Source organism: Xenopus tropicalis, chromosome 9 (assembly GCF_000004195.4).
Source record: "Xenopus tropicalis strain Nigerian chromosome 9, UCB_Xtro_10.0, whole genome shotgun sequence".
Lineage (NCBI taxonomy): Eukaryota > Metazoa > Chordata > Amphibia > Anura > Pipidae > Xenopus > Xenopus tropicalis.
In genome coordinates, this window is record NC_030685.2 from 79,934,048 (window position 1) to 79,961,368 (window position 27,321).

A 27,321-nucleotide genomic window follows, 5' to 3' on the forward strand; every position below is an offset into this window, starting at 1 on the left:
TTAAAGCAGCTTCCCAAAATCTTGTAAAGGGCATCGGAAAAGAAAGTCGTCAGCGCCACATACAGAGATATTTTTAATTTAACTTTAATGACAAAACATGTTTCATTATTATTTGTAGCCAATCATATGGCCGTTCAAATGATGCTTGATGGTTTTCAGAGGAACTTAATATGAAATGACCACAGGAACACCCTGTCACGGCTGGCCGGTGCTGTATTCACAATGATTTAAGATACTAGGGGTGTACACCTGACGAAGGGTCACTTTTGACTAATAAACCACAGAGGAACATCCCCAGGCAAGTGTTTCCATATGCTGGTTATGTTTGTGCATGGACATTTTAGAGAACCATGACCTTCAGGTCCACATAAATAGCATGATAGTAGCCTAAAGCTAGACCAGTGATCCCCAACCAGTGGCTTGTGAGCAGCAGGTTGCTCCCAGTGTCCCAGGTGTTTATTTTGAATTCCTGACTTGGTGGCAAATGGTTGAATAAAAATAAGATTTACTACCAAACAAAGCCTCCTGTCAAATGAGATTATGCATAGAGGCTGCCTAATAGCCAATCGCAGCCCTTATTTGGCACTCTCATAATTTTGTCTTTTTATGTTTGACTGTGGCTCACGAGTAAAAGTGGCCATACATGGGCCGATTGTAGCTGCCGGTATTGGTCCCTTGGACTGATTCGGCAGCTTATCGGCCTGTGTAGGGGCAGGAACGAGGGGCATGCCTGACCGATATCTGGCCTGAAATTGGCCGGATATCGATTGGGCAGGTTAAAAGATTTAGTCGGATCGGGGACCACATCGGCTTGTTTATGCGGCCTCCAAACCAATTGCCCCATTGCCACCATTATAATTCGATTGTTTGGCCCCAGGGCCAAATGATCGAATTAGCCTACATTTTCCCCGATATCGCCCACCCACAGGTGGGGTTATCAGAAGAAGATCAACTTGCTTGGCGGCCTCGTCAAGCGAGCGGATCTTCACGTGTATGGGCACCTTAAGAAAGGTTGGGACCCCTGTGCTAGACATTCAAAGTCATACCCACTTGTTTGGGGTGGTTAGCATATCAAGGGGTCTTTATCCAATCTGTTAACCAAGTTGGTGGGTCAAATTTGGATGATCTAATTGTTTGAGACTCAGGTCAATGATCATATCTCAATAGCCTCAGTAAAGGATATCAGCAATGGCCTAAGGAGGCCCTAGCTTGACTGGATTTACTTACCTAATATTTATTCAATCCCTGACCATATATAAATTGGAATTGCCATAGTTTAGCCCCATTCTCAAACTGAAGCAGAGTGGCAACCAACCAGTATAAGTCCTTGTATGGGCCACCTTGACCCTGGTATGCTGAGTAGATATCTAAATATACATTTACAAGGGCAGGTAGCTGTTATATAAGATAGTCTTAGTAAAACTAAGAAAATGGTGAAGAATCTGTGCCATTGTTTGCAATGAAAAGACCACAAGCAGCAGGGAGCCTGACAGTGGCTTTCCCGGCAGTCTCATTCAGTAACCCGTGTTGCTTTCTTCTCTGCTGCTGTGCTGCCCCGGTACTGGCCTATCTACACTGCCTGGGTGACAGCTGCTGTCTACTGAATGAGGCAGTCAAGCGAGATCCCCAGCTTTGATTTTTTTTTGTTTAGTGTTTCTCTTTCACCTTAGTCATTTTTTATTAGACATGTTGCCTGTTTTCTTGAATTAATAAATATATAGCAAGAAAAAGGACAAGCTGCCAATCTTGCAAAAAGAAAAGAAAGAAAAGTTTATTTTGAAAACTTACTGAAAGCTCAGTGGGAGGGAGAATTAATTCGCAGGCACCGATAGGCTCAAATCCGGTCATATTGAGAGAACTGAAGGTATGCCTGCACCTTGAGATTAACTCTTTATTAGCCTTTCCTTCTCCTTTAATGTTTTATTGAACAGTATTGCCTTAAGAATTCATCCCCAGTATTGTTAGACTACATCTACTAGTGTGCTTTAATCCTAGATATTGTAATAGCAATAGTCAAGCAATATTTAAGTGGGGCGACAGTATTACGCAAGGTTTGCATCCCGACTCAGATTTGTATCCCATCCCATTCTTTGCAAGAAAGTTCGCCAATGGTGGAATTTTGTATCAAATCCATGCCTGCTGAAAAAATGTGCTCAGTATTATTCATGATTTCCGAACTTTTATGTTTTAGAGTTTCTTTAGCAATCCATCCCTTATGTTTCAGGGTTTCTTTATGTTTCCATCATTTACGGTTCAGGTCTTCATGGGAAAACCCATCAGTTAATAGAGCTTCTCCAGCAGAATCCTGCATTGTAATCTGTTTTTCCCATGGGGCTTATTCTTCATTTCCCAGGGTGCCACAGCCATGTGACCTGTGCTCTGATAAACTTCAGTCTCACTTTACTGCTCACCCCCAGCAGCCGATCAGCAGAACAATGGGAAGGGAGCAAGATAGCAGCTCCCAGTAGGTATCAGAATAGCACTCAATAGTAAGAAATCCAAGTCCGGCTTGGGACTCCTCCAGTTACATGGGAGTAGGAGAAACAATAGGTTAGCTGAAAGCAGTTCTAATGTGTAGCGCTGGCTCCTTCTGAAAGCTCAGACTCAGGCACACTTTACTGCTGCGCTGCAAGTTGAAGTGATATCCCCCCCCCTCCCAGCAGCCGATCAGCAGAACAATGGGAAGGGAGCAAGATAGCAGCTCCCAGTAGGTATCAGAATAGCACTCAATAGTAAGAAATCCAAGTCCGGCTTGGGACTCCTCCAGTTACATGGGAGTAGGAGAAACAATAGGTTAGCTGAAAGCAGTTCTAATGTGTAGCGCTGGCTGAAAGCTCAGACTCAGGCACAATGCACTGAGATGGCACCTACACACCAATATTACAGCTACAAATACAATTGTTGGTTCAAGAATAACATTTTAAATAGAAGAGGGAATTATTTGCCATGTAAACAGTGTAATTTAGTATACCAAAAAAATCAAGCCAGCATTCCTAGGTTTCCATGCCTTATGGTTCTGAACTACATCTTTGATTTATGCAACACATTATCCTATAGGGAATTCCCTTTAAAATACCCACAATGCCGTTTCGCACCTGAAGTAGTTTTTAATTTCCAATTTAATTTCCAAATGTTGCTCTTCTCACTGCCAATAAAAAAAAAGGCATAAGCCCCAATGAGAACAGAAGAATAACAGGAAAGGCTGCGCCGAGACACCAGAACTAATCCCATCACAAAGTTCTAAAATCACCTTCATTACTTATAAACATGTTTTCATTCATAGCAATAAATAAGTAAATACTTGAGATTCCTCAATATGAATTCAGTAGCTAATGAGCAATCACCGACCTATTATAGATATATTCTCCGAACAGACCCAGATTAAACTGCTGAATGAACCAGCCCGGGAAGCGAAATCCGCTGTGAAAACTAAACTGCCAGAAATTGCGTTATTCCATTATTTTTTTTTTTTTTAATATCTACATTGTTAATGCGAGATGCATTTAGCCACTGTAAGCGGCTTAACAGCAATCAGATTAGCTTTAACTGATCATTTATGAATCCGAGCTAGAAGATTCTTGCATAGAAATGTGTCATATTTACGATAATGCCCCCGTGTTAAAGAACCTTTACAAAATGAATCTTCCTTCCGTATATTGTACGTACAGATGTTCAGAGTCTTCAGCGGAACAAGGATCATTTACATAGGATATCGCTTAATTCCGTGAGATCTATTGTTTTCTTTAAATACTCTGCCTTTCTGCATTAGAGCTATGAGTAATCACATCATATTAGTGACTTAACTGATAGCATTATTAAAGTTTATAGCTGATGGGATGAAATAAAGCAAATATATATATATATATATAGTATATTTGAAATAATCGGTTCGGACAGCACTCATTTCTGTGCCTTTATATAGTCGCAGAACCCCTCAGTGACTGCTAATATCCTTATCATTTACAGTAGGGGGTACATTATCCCTTATAATACATGAGTGATACTCAGAGTTCCCTGTATAACTCAGCCTGCAGCCTTGTGCCTTTATATGGGCACAGAACCCCTCAGTGACTGCTAATATCCTTATCATTTACAGTAGGGGGTACAGTATCCCTTATAATACATGAGTGATACTCAGAGTTCCCTGTATAACTCAGCCTGCAGCCTTGTGCCTTTATATGGGCACAGAACCCTCAGTGACTGCTAATATCCTTATCATTTACAGTAGGGGGTACATTATCCCTTATAATACATGAGTGATACTCAGAGTTCCCTGTATAACTCAGCCTGCAGCCTTGTGCCTTTATATGGGCACAGAACCCCTCAGTGACTGCTAATATCCTTATCATTTACAGTAGGGGGTACATTATCCCTTATAATACATGAGTGATACTCAGAGTTCCCTGTATAACTCAGCCTGCAGCCTTGTGCCTTTATATGGGCACAGAACCCCTCAGTGACTGCTAATATCCTTATCATTTACAGTAGGGGGTACAGTATCCCTTATAATACATGAGTGATACTCAGAGTTCCCTGTATAACTCAGCCTGCAGCCTTTTGCCTTTATATGGGCACAGAACCCTCAGTGACTGTTAATATCCTTATCATTTACAGTAGGGGGTACATTATCCCTTATAATACATGAGTGATACTCAGAGTTCCCTGTATAACTCAGCCTGCAGCCTTGTGCCTTTATATGGGCACAGAACCCCTCAGTGACTGCTAATATCCTTATCATTTACAGTAGGGGGTACAGTATCCCTTATAATACATGAGTGATACTCAGAGTTCCCTGTATAACTCAGCCTGCAGCCTTGTGCCTTTATATGGGCACAGAAACCCTCAGTGACTGCTAATATCCTTATCATTTACAGTAGGGGGTACAGTATCCCTTATAATACATGAGTGATACTCAGAGTTCCCTGTATAACTCAGCCTGCAGCCTTGTGCCTTTATATGGGCACAGAAACCCTCAGTGACTGCTAATATCCTTATCATTTACAGTAGGGGGTACAGTATCCCTTATAATACATGAGTGATACTCAGAGTTCCCTGTATAACTCAGCCTGCAGCCTTGTGCCTTTATATGGGGGGCACAGAACCCCTCAGTGACTGCTAATATCCTTATCATTTACAGAAGGGGTACATTATCCCTTATAATACATGAGTGATACTCAGAGTTCCCTGTATAACTCAGCCTGCAGCCTTGTGCCTTTATATGGGCACAGAACCCCTCAGTGACTGCTAATATCCTTATCATTTACAGTAGGGGGTACAGTATCCCTTATAATACATGAGTGATACTCAGAGTTCCCTGTATAACTCAGCCTGCAGCCTTGTGCCTTTATATGGGCACAGACCCCTCAGTGACTGCTAATATCCTTATCATTTACAGTAAGGGGTACATTATCCCGTATAATACATGAGTGATACTCAGAGCTCCCTGTATAACTCAGCCTGCAGCCTTGTGCCTTTATATGGGCACAGAACCCCTCAGTGACTGCTAATATCCTTATCATTTACAGTAGGGGGTACATTATCCCTTATAATACATGAGTGATACTCAGAGTTCCCTGTATAACTCAGCCTGCAGCCTTGTGCCTTTATATGGGCACAGAACCCCTCAGTGACTGCTAATATCCTTATCATTTACAGTAGGGGGTACATTATCCCTTATAATACATGAGTGATACTCAGAGTTCCCTGTATAACTCAGCCTGCAGCCTTGTGCCTTTATATGGGCACAGAACCCCTCAGTGACTGCTAATATCCTTATCATTTACAGTAGGGGGTACATTATCCCTTATAATACATGAGTGATACTCAGAGTTCCCTGTATAACTCAGCCTGCAGCCTATATGGCCAGAGAACTCCCCATGATTTCCATTATCAACAAATATAGCAGAGTGTACTTTATACCTTATATACTGTAATATTACTCTGTATTGAATATATTAAGGGACAAGGAGGATTTTTGGAGTTACAGAGGAAATCCGTATTGTGAGTACTCAAAGACTTCTAGCCTGTGGTTTATGAACTAAATTAGCATTTTTATTGCGAGTGTAAGAGTAATTTTGCATGAAAATATTTAAAACAGATATGTTCCAGGTAAAGATTCTTCTGCAGTAACTTTAATTTTTACTGTTCGCCACTTAAATACATTTTGTATGCATTCCATACCGCACACCTAAGATGCTGGGGGAATAAATACCTATTTCGCTGTTCAAAGTGACCATATTTACAGTAAAACTGTGAAGCCTTTTTATAGTCAAAGACAAAAGAAGAAGGACAGAAACTTGCTCAGTTCCGTTTGAGAATTATTTAAACCAACTACAGGTACGGGATCCCATATCCTGAAACCCGTTATCCAGAAAGCTTAGAATTACGGAAAGCCCATTTCCCATAGACTCCATTTTAATCAAATAATTCAGAATTTTAAAACTGATTCCCTTTTCTCTGTAATAATAAAACAGTACCTGTACTTGATCCCAACTAAGATATAATTACCCCTTATTGGGGGCAGAACAGTCCTATTGGGTTTATTTAATGGTTAAATGATTCCCTTTTCTCTGTAATAATAAAACAGTACCTGTACTTGATCCCAACTAAGATATAATTACCGCTTATTGGGGGCAGAACAGCCCTATTGGGTTTATTTCATGGTTAAATGATTCTCTTTTCTCTGTAATAATAAAAAAGTACCTGTACTTGATCCCAACTAAGATATAATTACCCCTTATTGGGGGCAGAACAGCCCTATTGGGTTTATTTAATGGTTAAATGATTCCCTTTTCTCTGTAATAATAAAACAGTACCTGTACTTGATCCCAACTAAGATATAATTACCCCTTATTGGGGGCAGAACAGCCCTATTGGGTTTATTTAATGGTTAAATGATTCTCTTTTCTCTGTAATAATAAAAAAGTACCTGTACTTGATCCCAACTAAGATATAATTACCCCTTATTGGGGGCAGAACAGCCCTATTGGGTTTATTTAATGGTTAAATGATTCCCTTTTCTCTGTAATAATAAAACAGTACCTGTACTTGATCCCAACTAAGATATAATTACCCCTTATTGGAGGCAAAACAATCCTATTGGGTTTATTCAATATTTAAATGATTTTTAGCAGACTTAAGGTATGGAGATCCAAATTACAGAAAGATTCCTTATCCGGAAAACCCCAGGTCCCGAGCATTCTGGATAATAGGTCTCATACCTGTTTAAAAAAGAGAAGAGACTCATAAAGGAAGAGACTTCTGTGTTTAGTTGTGTTCCTTGTTACTGGACAGTGTTCCCATATCAATCCAACCTTCACATTCAGATTAAAAGTCAGTCAATCTTACAGGTTAACCTTCTTCTCGCAGTTGAACACATCTCCCATTTATCTTAAGAGGGAAGAAAAATCAGTATATCATCTGAGCGGTTTCCTGAAAGCGCGGCCAGTGACTCAGTGTTCCGATCGTGCTCAAAAAAAAAAAAAGAAAAAGTACAGCCAAGCGTCAAGGAAAGGGAATGTCCGGAGCAAGGACATTAACCAGAAGCGACTATGTCCTACTTATAGGAAGTCAGTGTTCTTGCCGGGCACAATTCACTTAAGAGCGGTGACAATCACTGCCTGTGTGTCGCTTTGAATTGCGAGTTATCTCCGAGATAATAACGCATGATTCACTAACCCGTTTTGTTGTTAATGGTGCCGGGCATTGTCCTGAGCTGGTAAAATCTAGCCTAAAAAAAATCAGAAAACTGAAAAGATAAAAGTTATTATTTGCAGCGGCATAGACAGGGGTCCCATCAAGAATCACAAGGCCCATACTACAAAGCAGCCCGCCGAGGGCCAAAATTATAAACACATGGTCCCTTGGGCTCCTGAGGGCGTTGCCAACAAGTAGAATAGGTCTCCAATGAAAAAAGAGGCTCTCAGATGCATTAAAATGACCTACAAGCTTTGGCACAGGAAATATACTTGTATATCTCTTGGGGGATCCCTCTCCAATGGTGCTCCTGGCAGCAATACCCCCCATGGTGGCCCTGGGCATAGAGACGGAAGAGCTGATTTACCAATGAACGTGCAGGTTCAAAGCAAAAAAATGTAAACAAAATCTCAAACATTATTTATTATTTCTCAGTGGGAGATACACCGTGGTTTGTTCTTCCAAAGTTGCCTCGTGAGGAAAAACAAAGCCATGGGTATGTTTTCCCACCGGCGATTCACTTTATTGCCAGTGGGAAAGCATTTCGGGAAAATTAGTCGCCAGCAATAGAGAAATTGCAGGCAACTAATCTCCCCAAATGCCAGTACCCTTAAGGTGACCATACGCGTTAAGATCCGGTCACCAAGCGAACGGATCTTCTCCTGATATCCCCCACCTATTTTTCCGCGGCGAAAAAATTTGAAATAATAGCCGCGGGCGACAAAAGAATAGCCGTGGTTGACGAAACAATAGCCACGGCGATGAAACAATAGCCGCGGGACATTTTCACCGTTTCGCAAATCTTTTGCCATTTCGCGGATCTTTTGAAAGATTTGCAAATTTTTCGGCAAAGCAAAATGGAACAGATTCGCTCATCACTAATTCTGAGCCCACACATGGCCAGAAAATCTCATGAATAGTGATGAGGGAATTTTTTCGGCAGGCATGGATTTGCAGCGAATTTCCGCATTTCGGCAAAACTTCAGTAAAAACTCACCGTGGAAAATTTAGTCGCATGGAATTTTTTGTTGTTGTGCGTCAAATTGGGCGCAGTCGTGTCAAAAAAGGGTGCAGTCGCGCCAAAAAATTTTTTTATGGCAAAACGGGACAGATTCGCTCATCACTGCTCATGAAACTAGTTTTTGTTCAATTTTATCGGCATTCAACATTAAGCATATTCCAGAACATCCCACTGTAGCCCAGGGATCCCCAACCTTTCTTACTCGTGAGCCACAGTCAAATGTAAAAAGACTTGGGGAGCAACACAAGCACCATAAAAGTTAATGGAGGAGCCAAATAAGGGCTGTGATTGGCTATTAGGCAGCCTCTATGCACCCTATCAGCTTACAGGGGCTTTATTTGGTAGGAAATCTTGTTTTTATTCAACCATAACTTGCCCCCAAGTCAGGAATTCAAAAATAACTCCCTGGTTTGGGGGCACTGAGAGCAACATCCAAGGGGTTGGGGAGCAACATGTTGCCCCTGAGCCACTGGTTGGGGATCCCTGCTGTAGCCCATAATTTCCTGCCGGCTTTGGTTTCAGGACGATGGCAATTGACTCTCTTCATACAGTTAATGTAGATCTCTCCAGGCAGCAGTGTAACAAACATAACTCTTTCAGATAGAGGGTAATTGATTCTGCCGAGCCCGGTGGCACTATTGATCCGATGCTGGCTGTATATTATCCAAAAATCAAGGCACAAATAAGGAAATAGGAGTCCAAAAATATATATAAAGTAGCCATAGCACCAGAAATGAATTCAATGATTTTTTTTTTTGCACTTCTTTATTCAATAACCCGCATTGTTTTCAGGCGTTCATAAATCACGTCGATTCTGATGATAGTATGCATTTAAAGGTATTTTCAGCACCTCGGAGAATTTCCGATTCTGCAGAGTCAAGTGCCCATGAATTAAAAACACTTTATAATCCCGTAGAGTCGTAAAGGTGATAAATTATACAGACCTAATATGAGGCGCTTTTTTAATTCCCTGCAAGAACAGTAATCTCCAGTTGTCTGACAGTAACCGCTGTGCAAAAACAGCAGGAAACCAACAGTCCTCGACGAGCATAAAAACAGCCGTGCTTGGCTATACGGATTTCATCTCGCCGTCCAAATAAAACATTAACACACCTGCGCTGGGTTTTGGCACATTTTAGAAAGAAAAAAAACATGTTTTTCAACAATTTGTATAAATGTCTAAGACGTTTAATTATAGTAATTTGACATTTAAAATAAAGTTTGGGGGGATACGAATGTAAGCATGAAAAATAATATCTGGATCATTTGCTAACTTGCATAACTTCTAATACAAAAGTTAGGTTAGAATTCAATTGAATTGGAAGGTCTATAGATAGTGACGGATCCTTCGCTGCCACTATAGGGTTAAAAAATGTAGCCCCTACACATAAATAGACTAAAATGAATAAATAGGGGTATATCACCTTAGGAAATGATTAGAATCTGTGGCCCGTTTTGGAGCACCTTCAGGCTGTGCTTTGAATCAAGCATTACCTGCATTAGGAAGCACTTGATTCCAATAAGATGGGTGGGGGAACCACATAGGTGCCCCCTCTTCCACCCCCTATCTGTCGGAATGACTAAATGATGTGCAAGGTATGAAGTCGCAGAAGTTGCACCTGTTAAATGAACAATAAGGGGTGCACTCTTGTGCCCATTAGTGCTCTTGCCCCAGGTGACAAACAAGCCCTTATGTCTTTTACCCATAATGCAGCATTTCCCCATAGTTCCATCATAATTTCGGCCGTGGCTTCAAGTTGTAACCACTAGAGCATGTTTATACCTTAATGAATTGCATCGATATTCACTCTCCATTCTATCCATTTTAGAGCACCTGCATTTGTAAAATAGTTTCTAAATGACCTCTTTGTAAAGCATTTTGTATGTGTATTTACATTATATGGCCAAAACACCTGTCTGTCCAATATTTAATTCTATGATCAAGGATATTAATATGATGCTTTTACCCTCTACTCCCATGGGAAAGCTTTTCAAAAGTTGGGATGCAGTTGGTGGAATTTTCTTCCATTCGTAGGTTGTGCGATGATGTTGGGGAGCCGGCTAGGCATACAGTGGAGGTGTAATTCATCCTACAAGTGTTCAGTTGGGTTGACATCAGTTGGGTTGATATCAGTTGGGTTGACATCAGTTAGGTTGATATCAGTTGGGTTGATATCAGTTGGGTTGACATCAGTTGGGTTGACATCAGTTGGGTTGATATCAGTTGGGTTGACATCAGTTGGGTTGGCATCAGTTGGGTTGGCATCAGTTGGGTTGATATCAGTTGGGTTGATATCAGTTGGGTTGATATCAGTTGGGTTGACATCAGTTGGGATGACATCAAGGTTCTAGGCAGACCAGTCAAGTTCTTTCTCACCCATTTCAGCAACCAATTCTAAAACGGGAATAGGGCTTCCCAGATGAGCCCAATAGAGGGGGGGAAGCTTTGACCGGACACAGGCAGGCTGGAGAGAGGAAAGGGTTAAGGAGCTTAGAGAGTATCAAGGGGGGGTATCATGCAGGGAGAAGGAAGTGCTCAACCGGAACTCATCTGGTGCTGTCCGGTGAGGGTATGCTTGGGAGAGTATTCCCCTATTTGTAGAGTCAGTTGGTACCTCTTTGGGTAAGGGTCCTGGGAGGTAAGGTTTGAATGAGGCTATCTTCACTTCTACATGCCCATCCAAGTGCAGCAGCATTTGGATGGCTGGCATAGCAATGGCCTGCCCACTTGGTAGAGTTATAGGCAAGCATTCCAGTTGGGGTAATGTTTGTGATTAAATTGTCATTTACAGTTATGTTTTGATAATATTAATCTTATTAATAAAACTGTGGCCTTTAATTTCCATCCTGGGCTACTGGTGATTATTAAGGGCATATGATGTACAGGTATAGGACCCGTTATTCAGAATGCTTGGGACCAAGGGTATTCTGGATAAGGGGTCATTCCGTGATTTAGATCTCCATACCTTAAGTCTACTAAAAAATCAATAAACCATTAGTTAAACCCAATAGGATTGTTCTGCCCCCAATAAGGGGTAATTATATCTCAGTTGGGATCAAGTACAGGTACTGTTTTATTATTACAGAGAAAAGGGAATCATTTAACCGTTAAATAAACCCAATAGGGCTGTTCTGCCCCAATAAGGGGTAATTATATCTTAGTTGGGATCAAGTACAGGTACTGTTTTATTATTACAGAGAAAAGGGAATCATTTAACCATGAAATAAACCCAATAGGGCTGTTCTGCCCCCAATAAGGGGTAATTATATCTTAGTTGGGATCAAGTACAGGTACTGTTTTATTATTACAGAGAAAAGGGAATTATTTAACCATTAAATAAACCCAATAGGGCTGTTCTGCCCCAATAAGGGGTAATTATATCTTAGTTGGGATCAAGTACAGGTACTGTTTTATTATTACAGAGAAAAGGGAATCATTTAACCATTAAATAAACCCAATAGGGCTGTTCTGCCCCAATAAGGGGTAATTATATCTTAGTTGGGATCAAGTACAGGTACTGTTTTATTATTACAGAGAAAAGGGAATCATTTAACCATGAAATAAACCCAATAGGGCTGTTCTGCCCCAATAAGGGGTAATTATATCTTAGTTGGGATCAAGTACAGGTACTGTTTTATTATTACAGAGAAAAGGGAATCATTTAACCATTAAATAAACCCAATAGGACTGTTCTGCCCCCAATAAGGGGTAATTATATCTTAGTTGGGATCAAGTACAAGGTACTCTTTTATTACTACAGAGAAAAAGGAAAAGAAAAAGCTTTCTGGATAATGGGTTTCTGGATAAGGGGTCCCATACCTGTACAAGTATCATATATACAATGCAGCCCAGGTCAAGGACCTTTGCCAAACTACTGCTAAAAAGTAGGAAGCGCAGAATTGTCAAGAATGTCTGCATAATAGAGTGGCAATTCCAAAAATAATTAGAAGGGTTGGCCATATATTTTTTTGCCATATAATATATTATTCAGCTTTAATATTTAGAGATATATTAGTGCCATTCAGCAGCCCCTAGCATGAAAATGAAGACAGGTGAGATATTTTTTTTTCCCAATCTCATTCTTCTCTAGGCGACTGATTTCCTGAGAGTATGTCTATTACCGCAACTGCAAATATCATGATGTTCTACTTTTTATTTGATCTGAGAAAGTCAAAAGTAGATATTGGCAACTACAGAGGGAAGGGAATTATTCGGCACGCATAATGGAACGGAGTGATGGCCTTATACTGGGAATGGCTGTATGTTTTTTGGGGGGGGAGGCAGAAAATGACAAAGGAAATTATATCTTCTGACAAAGATGAATAACATAATGTGATGAAAGAAAACCCAAAGCCTCTGTAAGAAAAAAAAAAATCCAAGGCTGAAGATTTGTAAAGTAAAATCAAAAGCTCTGTTTTCTCTCTTTTCTTCATAACATTATTTCCTCTCGGCGTCCATTTAATATTCCGTGATGGCTAAACGCTATATGTACAATGTCCTATTTTAAAACAAGAGGAAATTAAAATTCAGCGCAGCTTTCCCCGCTCCACTTTCCATTTGAGGCAATTGGGCACCGGCCAAATATCTGTGAAAAGCTTCCTATGTCAGTGCATATAATTCTGATTAAGAAAACTCAGCTCCTATAAATGAAAACCTTGATGGGACTTTTATGCCTGCAGAAAATCCACTCCGCTCCTCTGCCGTCTCCGAGTTCAGAGTTTTTCAAATAATCCCGTTTTTTTTTTTTTACTCACTTGGCAGAACTGTAAGGATACAAATTAATAAAGAGTGGATTTGCGGTTTAAATCATCAGGCAGGATAAGTGTATTTACCTTCCTCATATCAAAAGCACTTCATCTATGCCACGGACTGTAGGCACAATGAAGATATATCCCATTAATTATCACACACATTACTTTTAATGCAGTTCAGATGAGGCAGTGTTGTGTGAGGTTAAAGTCAGCCTAAACTCCATTTAAAGTAAATATCAAGCAATCATTCTCTGAATATAACCCATTAAAACCAGAGGTAAAAAAGAGAAATCCGATTTATTTTTTAAAGGGGATATATACCACCCCTAATATAAAATTGTTTGCTCCCTCTAGCACACAAAAGCTTAATTACAGATGCAAAAGCATTCTCCAATGAGGATCATCCCTACCATCTCTGATATATATATATATACAGGTATGGGATCACTTATCAGGAGACCCGTTATCCAGAAAGTTCCGAATTATGTAAAGGCCATCTCCCATAGACTCCATTATAAGCAAATAATTCTAATTTTTAAAAATGATTTCCTTTTTCTCTGTATTAATAAAACAGTACCTGTACTTGATCCCAACTAAGATATAATTACCCCTTATTGGGGGCAGAACAGTCCTATTGGGTTTATTTCATGGTTAAATGATTCCCTTTTCTCTGTAATAATAAAACAGTACCTGTACTTGATCCCAACTAAGATATAATTACCCCTTATTGGGGGCAGAACAGCCCTATTGGGTTTATTTCATGGTTAAATGATTCCCTTTTCTCTGTAATAATAAAACAGTACCTGTACTTGATCCCAACTAAGATATAATTACCCCTTATTGGGGGCAGAACAATCCTATTGGGTTTATTTCATGGTTAAATGATTCCCTTTTCTCTGTAATAATAAAACAGTACCTGTACTTGATCCCAACTAAGATATAATTACCCCTTATTGGGGGCAGAACAGCCCTATTGTGTTTATTTAATGGTTAAATGATTCCCTTTTCTCTGTAATAATAAAACAGTACCTGTACTTGATCCCAACTAAGATATAATTACACCCTTATTGGGGGCAGAACAGCCCTATTGGGTTTATTTAATGGTTAAATGATTCCCTTTTCTCTGTAATAATAAAACAGTACCTGTACTTGATCCCAACTAAGATATAATTACCCCTTATTGGGGCAGAACAGCCCTATTGGGTTTATTCAATATTTAAATGATTTTTAGCAGACTTAATTATGGAGATCCAAATTACGGAAAGATCCCTTATCCGGAAAACCTCAGGTCCCAAGCATTCTGGATAACAGGTCTCATACCTGTACCACCCCTAATACAAAATCCTTTGCTCCCTCTAGCACACAAAAGAAGGAATCCCAAGCCTAATTACAGATGCAAAAGCATTCTCCAATGAAAATCATCCATACCACCCTTAGTCATCTTACTGTTATCTATCATTATGGGATAGATCTGCAATTTTTGCTTGCTAATATTACGCTGGAATCAAGCATCAGAAGGGCAGTTTAGATGTTTACATCTAGTGAACAAACGGTTTCATTTTTTGATAATGTCAAGGCATGATGTCAAAAGAGACAGTCAAGTGTAAACAGAGCTGGCAGGATTGGTACTGGAGGATAGTGTTGCAACAATGAGGTGACTGACCCTGGAGAGCATGGGGTTTTATTTTGCTCTAGGGATCCATCTATGTGGTTTCTGTACTATAGGTCACATTATGCTTTTACCCTTGGGCAATGCTGGAAACTGCAGTCCATGAACATTTGTGTGGCACAACACTGCTAAGGGAGATATGTGTCCTCTTTAGCTTTCTGATATGTCCCTGTTGACAACATGGTCGGTCTTTGTCACGGTGCGAAAGTCATGTCAATTTCTAATGGTTCCTTCAACAAATGTCTTTATAGAATAATGGACTAGATTCAGTTTCATGAGAATAACTTGTCATGGTTTATGTCATGAAAACTCAATAGATGTCTAAAGGGCACTTGGAATTAGGAGGTAATTGTTTCCTATTAAATTGGATCTGGCCCAGAGTCTCTTGGTAGAACCTTGTCACCATTGGGCCAACTTTATTAAGGTCTCTTGAAACCCTTACAGAAACCAATACAGAAAGTGTACAATAAATGTTCTTTTCAACAAGACAATGGCAAAAAATTCACAAAAGGGCAATAATTTGTGATGATGGGAGTTTTTTGTCGTAGTTTTTTTTCACCATGCAACCTTTTTTATGGGCATTGGAGTCTATAGGTGTTTTCTTCTCATCTTAACCTGCCAAAAAATGATGATCATTACTTAACACTGGTGTTCCAAAGTAACTGATAAAGAACTGTGTATAATGTGGTGCCAACCATCATCTTTACTTGTTATCCTGGGCTGTGTCCTTGGTGCTATAGTATCAATTCCCTCCCCGAATCAGTCGTGCTGGCTGATACATTATATAACTTTAAGAAGGGGCTGGATGGATTCTTAGCAAGTGAGGGAATACAGGGTTATGGGAGATAGCTCTTAGTACTAGTTGATCCAGGGACTGGTCCGATTGCCATCTTGGAGTCAGGAAGGAATTTTTTCCCCTCTGCGACAAATTAGAGAGGCTTCAGATGGGGTTTTTGCCTTCCTCTGGATCAACTAGTAGTTAGGCAGGTTATATATAGGCATTATGGTTGAACTTGATGGACGTATGTCTTTTTTCAACCCAACTTACTATGTTACTATGTAATATAATCAAATATTCAAGTTACAGTACAATTTTTGTACAGGTATGGGATCTGTTATCCGTTATCCAGAAAATTGTGAATTACGGAATGGCCATCTCCCATAGACTCCATTATAAGCAAATAATTCTAATTTTTAATATTCAAACAGTACCTGTACTTGATCCCCTATAATTACCCCTTATTGGGGGCAGAACAGCCCTATTGGGTTTATTTAATGGTTAAATGATTCCCTTTTCTCTGTAATAAAAAAACAGTACCTGTACTTGATCCCAACTAAGACATAATTACCCCTTATTGGGGCAGAACATCCCTATTGGGTTTATTTAATGGTTAAATGATTCCCTTTTCTCTGTAATAAAAAAACAGTACCTGTACTTGATCCCAACTAAGATATAATTACCCCTTATTGGGGGCAGAACAGCCCTATTGGGTTTATTTCATGGTTAAATGATTCCCTTTTCTCTGTAATAATAAAACAGTACCTGTACTTGATCCCAACTAAGATATAATTACCCCTTATTGGGGCAGAACAGCCCTATTGGGTTTATTTAATGGTTAAATGATTCCCTTTTCTCTGTAATAATAAAACAGTACCTGTACTTGATCCCAACTAAGATATAATTACCCCTTATTGGGGGCAGAACAGTCCTATTGGGTTTATTTAATGGTTAAATGATTCCCTTTTCTCTGTAATAATAAAACAGTACCTGTACTTGATCCCAACTAAGATATAATTACCCCTTATTGGGGGCAGAACAGCCCTATTGGGTTTATTTCATGGTTAAATGATTCCCTTTTCTCTGTAATAATAAAACAGTACCTGTACTTGATCCCAACTAAGATATAATTACCCCTTATTGGGGGCAGAACAGTCCTAATGGGTTTATTTAATGGTTAAATGATTCCCTTTTCTCTGTAATAATAAAACAGTACCTGTACTTGATCCCAACTAAGATATAATTACCCCTTATTGGGGGCAGAACAGCCCTATTGGGTTTATTTAATGGTTAAATGATTCCCTTTTCTCTGTAATAATAAAACAGTACCTGTACTTGATCCCAACTAAGATATAATTACCCCTTATTGGGGGCAGAACAGCCCTATTGGGTTTATTTAATGGTTAAATGATTCCCTTTTCTCTGTAATAATAAAACAGTACCTGTACTTGATCCCAACTAAGATATAATTACCCCTTATTGGGGCAGAACAGCCCTATTGGGTTTATTTAATGGTTAAATGATTCCCTTTTCTCTGTAATAATAAAACAGTAACTGTACTTGATCCCAACTAAGATATTATTAATCCTTATTGGTGGCAAAACACGCCTATTGAGTTTATTTAATGTTTAAATAATTATTTAGCAGACCAAACTATGGAAATACCCCTTATCCGGAAAACCCCAGGTCCCGAGCATTCTGGATAATAGGTCCCATACCTGTATAATAAGTTGTGATGTGTTTTTGAAGCATACTTGCCTGCTAATTGTGCTCCAGTGATTGGGAGGTAATAATTGTAGTTGTAGGGTTTGGCAGGGACCTTGGCTTATACGCCCTTCTCTCTCTAAACGTTATATATTCATTTGCACATTATGAAACTGCTTTTGCATAATGGGTTATGGCATTAAGAACCATCACTTTGATCGGCAGCTCTTTTTAAATTGGTTTAGTGGCAGCTTAGACCTTTAATCTCTTTATGGAAATACAGAGGGCATTTTAGGGCAACTGTGCTGGATGGTCTGAAAATAAAAAGTGGTACGTTTTCTCTCCAAAAGGCTCTTTTTAAGTATGGCAGCTTCGGTTGGGAACAGCTGCATCTTGTCAGGAAGCTTCCGTGCTGTTTAATTTCTAATGAATGCTCAGTAATATAAAGCCTATAAGGAACGCAGAGCTTGTCCCTTCTGTCTCAATGTTATCAGCTCTATAATATAATTATTTGGATGTGACTAATGCCTAAGTGTTCTCTCTAATTCCACCCTTTCTGCTTTGTATCTCAGTTTGAGCCTTGCAAAAACCATTCTCCCTACTGATATATCTCACTCTGTCGAACCCTTGGTTGTTTACTTTTTAATTCAGATTCAGTTGCCAAGAATTACTCCTTGCCTTGTTTGTTATTTTTTTCTTGTATACTTTCATTTTGATTGGTTTTTAACATGTTTTACAAACATAACGTATTGTATATTAGTTACATTGTTAAGCTTGACATCCTCGTGTTTATTCGGTGTTGTTGCATATAGAGATGTAGCGAACTGTTCGCCGGCGAACTAATTCGCGCAAACATCGGGTGTTTGCAAGTGCGCAAATTCGCGAACTTTTGGCGATGTTCGCCATTTTGGGTTCGCCGCGTTTTTTTTTGCGCCGCGTTTTTTTTGCCTCGCTTTTTTCCGCCGCGTTTTTTCGCTTCGGTTTTTGCCTTTGCGTATACATAGGAATAGCTTGCGGTTTTTTTTTGGCGTTATTTTTTGGCGTTTTTTTTACAAAGTATTTTTCAGAGAAATTTTTGCCCTTGATCCCCCTCCTGCATGCCACTGTCCAGGTCGTGGCACCCTTTAAACAACTTTAAAATCAGTTTTCTGGCCAGAAATGGCTTTTATAGGTTTCCCATTGAAGTCTACGGGGTTCGCAAAGTTCGCGAATATTCGCGAGTTTTGGCGAAAGTCCACGAACAGGTTCGCGAACATTTTTGGCAATGTTCTCTACATCCCTAGTTGCATATTACAGGGAAGGAAGAGAAGGGGAAGGGGAAAGAGGTAGGGGGAAAAAAAGGGGGATAATAGTACAGGTATAGGACCCGTTATCCAGAATGCTCGGGACCAAGAGTATTCCGGATAAGGGGTCTTTCTGTAATTTGGAACTCCATACCTTAAGGGGCACATTTACTAATCCACGAACATCCGAAAAGCGTTTTTCGCAAATTTTTCGAGCGCTCAATACGAAAAAATCACGACAATTCGCAAAAGTCATAATGGCTATGCAAAAGTCGCGACAATTCACGAAAGTCATAATGGCTATGAAAAAGTTGCGACAATTCACGCAAGTTGTAACGGCTATGAAAAAGTCGCGACGGTGACGGAAAAATCGCAAAAGATACGAAAAAGTCGCAAAATGTTCGTTTCCAATCCGATTTTTTCCCATTCGGGATTTGGATTCGTGGATTAGTAAATCAGCCCCATAGTCTACTAAAAAATCACTAAAACATTAATTAACCCAACAGGATTGTTTTGCATCCAATAAGGATTATTTATATATTAGTTGGGATCAATTACAGGTACTGTTTTATTATTACAGAGAAAAGGGAATCATTTAACCAATAAATAAACCCAATAGGGCTGTTCTGCCCCCAATAAGGGGTAATTATATCTTAGTTGGGATCAAGTGCAGGTACTGTTTTATTATTACAGAGAAAAGGGAATCATTTAACCATTAAATAAACCCAATAGGGCTGTTCTGCCCCCAATAAGGGGTAATTATATCTTAGTTGGGATCAAGTACAGGTACTGTTTTATTATTACAGAGAAAAAGGAAATCAGTTTTAAAATTCTGAATTATTTGATTAAAATGGAGTCTATGGGAGACAGGCTTTCCGTAATTCGGAGCTTTCTGGATAATGGGTTTCCGGATAAGGGATCCCATACCTGTATAAGGGAAAAGAAGGCAGAAAAATAAACCTTGGAAAAGTATAACTTTTTGCTCTCTAGGTCTCTATGTCAATGTAAGTTGTTTATTGCTAACAGTTCAGATTCTCCCTTGCCTATTACTTTTGGTTTGGTTAGGAAGGGGTCCCTACCCATAGCTTTGTGGTCGAGAGAGATTATTTTTGTTCAGTATCCAAGTATCCCATATCTGTAAATATAGTTCTGTTTCATTTACAAGTTGGTATTTGAGGTTTTAGTTTGCGTGTATGTATTCAATTTTTTCTCGATATGTAATGAATTCGATTTCCATTGGGCTGCGATATGAATCCTTGTTGCCATGCATATGTGCTGTATAAGGCGTTGTGCAGGATTATTGAGGTTTTGTAGTTTGAGCCCTAAGAGCATTACCTTGGGGCATGGGGTGATGTCTGTATGGAACAGCTTGGAGAGGATAGTGGCTACTTTTATCCAGAGTTCTTGGACTGTTGGGAAGTCCATATATGCCACATGGTACCTCACGTATTGCATTTCCTGAAGCAAAGTGGTGAGGATGTAGGGAAGATTCGGGAGAGACTTTCAGGCACGTAGTACGTCCTATGGAATAATTTAAGCGAGGTTTCCATTATGGCTACATTATAGCTCCCTTTTAGGATTTTTTGGTAGTTTTTGAGCCATATTTCTTGGGACAGTTTGGTTCCTAGGTCATGTTCCCAGTTCATCATATGTTGTAGTTTATTGTTTGTATGCATATGGTTTAGGTGGTGGTATAGCATAGAGAGCGTTTTCCGGCCCATTGGGGATTGTTGCATTTTTGTTTTCCCCCATAGTTGCTGTACAAAATGAGTTATTTGTATTCCTTGCCTTGTTTTTATTCATCTGGTTAAAACATGTTTTCAATTTTTAAAGTTCTTTGTACGTTCCTATACAGATATATGTTATATTCAGTTCCCTCAGTTGGGGGCCTAAATCCTTTGTAATTGGTCATATAATGAAGTAAAGTATTGTTCCTAAAACACAGAAATTACAGAGGGAACTATTCAGGCAGATAATGCTTTTTTTCCATTTATCTATTTTAAAGACAAATCTTTGTCATGGACTTTTTGACCAACGTTTGAATGGAATTCTATGGGGCATTTTTATCACAATGTGAGTTTAGCGCTTAATACATAAAAAACTCACCCACGTTCTATGTATTCCTATGGAATTTTTAGCACTTCATACATAAAAACTCACCCACGATAAATATGCTTCTAAAAACCCCATAGGAATGAATAGAACAGGGATGAGTTTTAATGTATTAATCTGCCCCAAAAACTCACCCACATTCTATTCATCCTTATGAGATTTTTAGAAGTATATTTATTAAATAGGGATCTCTAACTGTCACCCATTGATAAATACATTTCTAAAAATCCCAAAGGAATGAACAGAACGTGGGTGAAATTTTATGTATCTAATCTCACATTACACGCCATACACGCTAAGATCTGCTCGCTTGGCGAGGTCACCAGATCTTCTTCCAATATCCCTATCCCTATCAGGCTAATTTGGTCCTAGCTAATTGGCCCTAGGGACAATTGATCGAATGACGGGTATAGGTGCCTGCTGGTTTAGGGACCACATCAACGAGTTAATGCTCCCAGATCCAATGAAAAATCAAACTTGCCCGATCGAGATCTGGACAATTTCAGGCCCGTCATCAGTGCCCATACACGGGGCGATAAGGGTTCAATATCAGCAGCTAGAATGTATGGCCACCTTAAGTGTTAGTTTGAAAACCACTGGTCGGTGGAAATGACAGATTCTCTCTAATGGTCAGTCCAATAGCCTGTCTGGAACGCTCAATGCAAGGCAAAAGTAGATGTCCTTATCCTCCAGCCCAGCAATATTTAATGTAAGACACATCCCTCCTTATCACCAAAGTATCTATTGTATTCTTTTAAATATAAATAGCCTGTTTGATACTTGAATAATAAATGTCAATGACAATCGCCGTACGATCAAGCCTTCTATGCCAAAGTGTAGAATGTGACATTAATCTAATCCTTTTTAAATAAAATGATTTCACAGCATTGAGATGTTCGCTGACCTTGTTGGAGATAGGAAGAGGGTATTGATGCTTGTTAACACATTCAAAACATTTATTCAACGTTACACTGGATTCTAAGTCAATACATTAATGTCTATATCATATGGGGTTTTTTTTTTTTTCAAATAAAAAATATCTTCAAATGCCCAGAAAAGTTGCTTGGGACACCATGACTTCTTCTAGTGAAAAATGACGGGAGATGTCATCAAATGAAATATCTTTGTGCACCTTTGATATTTCTCATAACGTCTAATATTGATTTACGGTGTGAGTGAACACAGCAATTGTTTCATATAAATCAATTGGAAAGGGGGAAGGGAAGGCTTCTTCTGGCATTAGCAGGCTATAATTTACACTACAGTGATGGAACAAAAGGATATTACATCCCTACAGAGGCAGCAGAAGTACTAAATAAGTAGAAATAGAATATACACTGACACCTAAATGTAAATTGTTGAATGCTTAGTAGAGTAAAGGTCCCCAAACATGGGCAGATCCACTCGCTTGGTGATGTTGCCAAGAGAGCGGATCTTCTCCCGATATCCCCCACCTACGGGTGGGCGATATCGGGAGAATCCAGGATAATTTGATCGTTTGGCCCCATTATAATGACGGGTATAGGAAAAGTCGGTCTGGGAATCGCATCAACGAGCCGATGCGGTCCCCGGTCCGACTAGATTTTTTAACCTGCCCGATCGAGATCTGGCCCCATACACGGGCCGATTAGCTGCTGAATTGGTCCAAGGGACCTATATCAGCAGCTACAATCGGCCCATGTATGAGGACCTTAAGAGATAGTGATGAGCGAATCTATAAGAATAGCAGCGCGACAAAAGAATAGCCTCGGGCGACAAAAGAATAGCCTCGGGCGACAAAAGAAAAGCCTCGCAACAAAAGAATAGCTGCGGGGGCGACAAAAGAATAGCCACGGGCAACAAGAGAAAAGCCTAGCGACAAAAGAATAGCATTGAGCGACAAAAGAAAAGCCTTGCGACAAAAGAATAGCCGCGGGCAACAAGAGAAAAGCCTAGTGACAAAAGAATAGCCGCGGGCAACAAGAGAAAAGCCTAGCAACAAAAGAATAGCCGCGGGCAACAAGAGAAAAGCCTAGTGACAAAAGAATAGCCGCGGGCAACAAGAGAAAAGCCTAGCAACAAAAGAATAGCCGCGGGCGACAAAAGAGAGAATTTTTTTGACGTGCAACATTTTCACCGTTTTGCGAATTTCTCGCCGTTCTTCGGCGAAGCAAAACGGGACAGATTCGCTCATCACTAGTCGTCCCTCTTATGTATAACAATCTCAATAACATTGAGTGGATGAACATAGGTCTCGTGTCAGCAGCTATAGCAAATAATGCTCGATAACCCCAAGAATAATACTGACCTTTTTAAACAGTGCAATAGATCTCAATAATCTTAATAACCTTAAATATAAGAAACGATAAGGGTAAATTCCATATTCCTAACTCTAAAACATTTTTAAATGTCTTGAAAAGTCACATAGCTTTCACTAAGACCTTGGGTGCCCCTGTGCTCCTGTTCCGTATCATGAAAAACAGAAGAACTTAACAGCAAGCCATTCAGCTCTCACATTATTATTTTAGTAATATGTATACACCAACCAGGCTCAGAGCTAGAAGGATGAATATTGCTGTATAGTTATTGTATGACTGGTTAGCTCCTTGGTAAATCCTAGCAAGTGAGCAATAATATTAAATACTAATAACAATAATAATATTTGTTCTGCCCCGGGCTGAAACGGTTCATTAACTACACTATCAAAATATACTGAGCCATCGCAAAGCTATCTCCTATTTTACTACCAGAATGCCGTCGCTCCAAACAATTGAGAGTAATACACTTTGATATGTTCATCACCGAGCTTATTCTTCTGTGGAAATAAAACTCCCTAGGATATGCTTATTTGACTAGGTCGCCAAACGAACAGATCTTTATCCAATATGGCCACCCTGTAATGGCGAGGGCCAAAGATCAATTCATAAATAACAGGCACCTGTTGAGGAGAGGACGGAATCAACTAGCCAATGTGGTCTCCGTCCCAAAGGGATTCTTGTCAGACAGGACCCATGTATGGACAGATCAGCTGGTGCCTAGATCTGAAGCTAAAATCTGCCCGTGTAAAGCCAGCTTGATGGTCCCTGGCCAAAGTAATTTTCATTGAGGAGGTACATAATGCAATTCCATCAAATTGCACATCAGTGCTGTTGTCTCGACCTACAGTATGTATAAAAATCTCAATGTCATTGAGTTAATGAACATAGGTCTTGTGTCAGCAGCTAGAGCAAATAATGCTTGATAACCCCAAGAATAATACTGACCTTTTTAAACAGTGCAATAGAGGGTAAATAAGGGTAAATTCCATATTCGCTTGAAAAGTCACATAGCTTTCACTAAGACCTTGGGTGCCCCTGTGCTCCTGTTCCGTATCATGAAAAACAGAAGAACTTAACAGCAAGCCATTCAGCTCTCACATTATTATTTTAGTAATATGTATACACCAACCAGGCTCAGAGCTAGAAGGATGAATATTGCTATATAGTTATTGTATGACTGGTTAGCTCCTTGGTAAATCCTAGCAAGTGAGCAATAATATTAAATACTAATAACAATAATAATATTTGTTCTGCCCCGGGCTGAAACGGTTCATTAACTACACTATCAAAATATACTGAGCCATCGCAAAGCTATCTCCTATTTTACTACCAGAATGCCGTCGCTCCAAACAATTGAGAGTAATACACTTTGATATGTTCATCACCGAGCTTATTCTTCTGTGGAAATAAAACTCCCCGGGATAGCAGCGCTTTGGGAGATTCAAATAGAGAAAGGCAAGATGTAATGTATGAGCTTTTACAGTCTGGCTTCGATTGGGACTTTCAATAAATGTTACTTCAGCCTGGTGAGCTGGGGGGAGAGCGGCACGGCCAAAGCTTCTTTCTTTCGGAACAGCTGCCAGTCAGAAGAGTGGAATCGTCGTCATGCAAGTTCTCTTTGGAAAAGCCATAAATGTTATTATTTTCCTCTTTGAGCTACTAATAGTTATGCACTGGAGTGTTTCGCAGGATCCCAAAAGCTATTTCCTTTTCTTTTCATTTTCTATAGAATGGTTGTTTTCCATTTTAGCTTAAAACTTGGCAAATAAGGGAGTTTATTTTACTATGGGCGGAATGAAAAGAGGGATTTGGCTTTCGCTGGACCATTAAGCACCCATAAACATATTCTATAATATAGAACTGCAATAAAAATACTCATTTAAAGGTGCAAGCACAAAAAAGGATCCAGTATGACCCTCGCAGTACAAGTATGGGACCTGTTTCTGTAATTTGTATCTCCATAACTTAAATAAAGTTAAATCAATAACATAAGTCTGCTAAAAATCATTTAAACCTTGAATAAACCTAATAGGACTGTTCTGCCCCCAATAAGGGGTAATTAAATCTTAGTTGGGATCAAGTACAGGTACTGTTTTATTATTACAGAGAAAAGGGAATCATTTAACCATTAAATAAACCCAATAGGGCTGTTCTGCCCCCAATAAGGGGTAATTATATCTTAGTTGGGATCAAGTACAGGTACTGTTTTATTATTACAGAGAAAAGGGAATCATTTAACCATTAAATAAACCCAATAGGGCTGTTCTGCCCCCAATAAGGGGTAATTATATCTTAGTTGGGATCAAGTACAGGTACTGTTTTATTATTACAGAGAAAAGGGAATCATTTAACCATTAAATAAACCCAATAGGGCTGTTCTGCCCCCAATAAGGGGTAATTATATCTTAGTTGGGATCAAGTACAGGTACTGTTTTATTATTACAGAGAAAAGGGAATCATTTAACCATTAAATAAACCCAATAGGGCTGTTCTGCCCCCAATAAGGGGTAATTATATCTTAGTTGGGATCAGGTACAGGTACTGTTTTATTATTACAGAGAAAAGGGAATCATTTAACCATTAAATAAACCCAATAGGGCTGTTCTGCCCCCAATAAGGGGTAATTATATCTTAGTTGGGATCAAGTACAGGTACTGTTTTATTATTACAGAGAAAAGGGAATCATTTAACCATGAAATAAACCCAATAGGGCTGTTCTGCCCCCAATAAGGGGTAATTATATCTTAGTTGGGATCAGGTACAGGTACTGTTTTATTATTACAGAGAAAAGGGAATCATTTAACCATTAAATAAACCCAATAGGACTGTTCTGCCCCCAATAAGGGGTAATTATATCTTAGTTGGGATCAGGTACAGGTACTGTTTTATTATTACAGAGAAAAGGGAATCATTTAACCATTAAATAAACCCAATAGGGCTGTTCTGCCCCCAATAAGGGGTAATTATATCTTAGTTGGGATCAAGTACAGGTACTGTTTTATTATTACAGAGAAAAGGGAATCATTTAACCATTAAATAAACCCAATAGGGCTGTTTCTTAGCTGAGGTACAGTGGCCCAGTGGCATTGCATAACAAAAGCTATGCTACTAATACGTACAGGCTTAGGGTTGCCACCTCTGCCAGCCTCCTTCTCCAGGCAAGGGGAGAAAGGTGACATCACAAGGGGAAGGAAAGGGTGGCCAGTGATGTCACTCTGCAAGGACGGGGAAGGGGTTGGTCGGTGACATCACTGGGAAGGGGCTATGACATGGTGATTGGCAATTGGCTGATTGCTGTGGCAATCACAGTGAGTCCTGCACGGTTTTGCTAATTTGGGAAACTGGGCAGGCAGTTTTGACCTGGACAGCCCTTCTGAAAACCAGACTGTCCTGGTCAAAATAGGATTGGTAGCAACCCTATATAGGCATTAGCCACCTTGCAAGAGTTTTGCCACCATTTTACTTTAGACTTTAGTCTATCTGCTACCATGTGGATCCCATTTCGCTCTATGGCATGGCATTGTGACGTATATTGACATTTTAGCAGGAAAACTCATAGGATGGCGTAGCCTGCAGATGTCAGCTTGTAATCTTCCCATGGTATTACAATACTGGGTATCCCATCATTGACTATAGGGCTGCTTTTTCTCCGTATTTATGCTCCAATCCAATGCTCTTGCCCAAAGGCCAAAGTGCATGTTTCTCTGATGGAGAGAAGAAAGTTGGACTTTAAATCACTATCTTGCTTAAGTCATATTTCTCTATGGTGTAAGTCAGTGATCCCCAACTAGTGGCTCAGGGGCAACATGTTGCTCACCAACCCCTTGGATGTTGCTCTCAGTGCCCCCAAACCAGGGAGTTATTTTTGAATTCCTGACTTGGGGGCAAGTTTTGGTTGAATAAAAACAACATTTACTCCCAAATAAAGCCCCTGTAAGCTGATAGGGTGAATAGAGGCTCCCTAATAGCCAATCTTAGCCCTTATTTGGCACCTCCATGAACTCTTATGG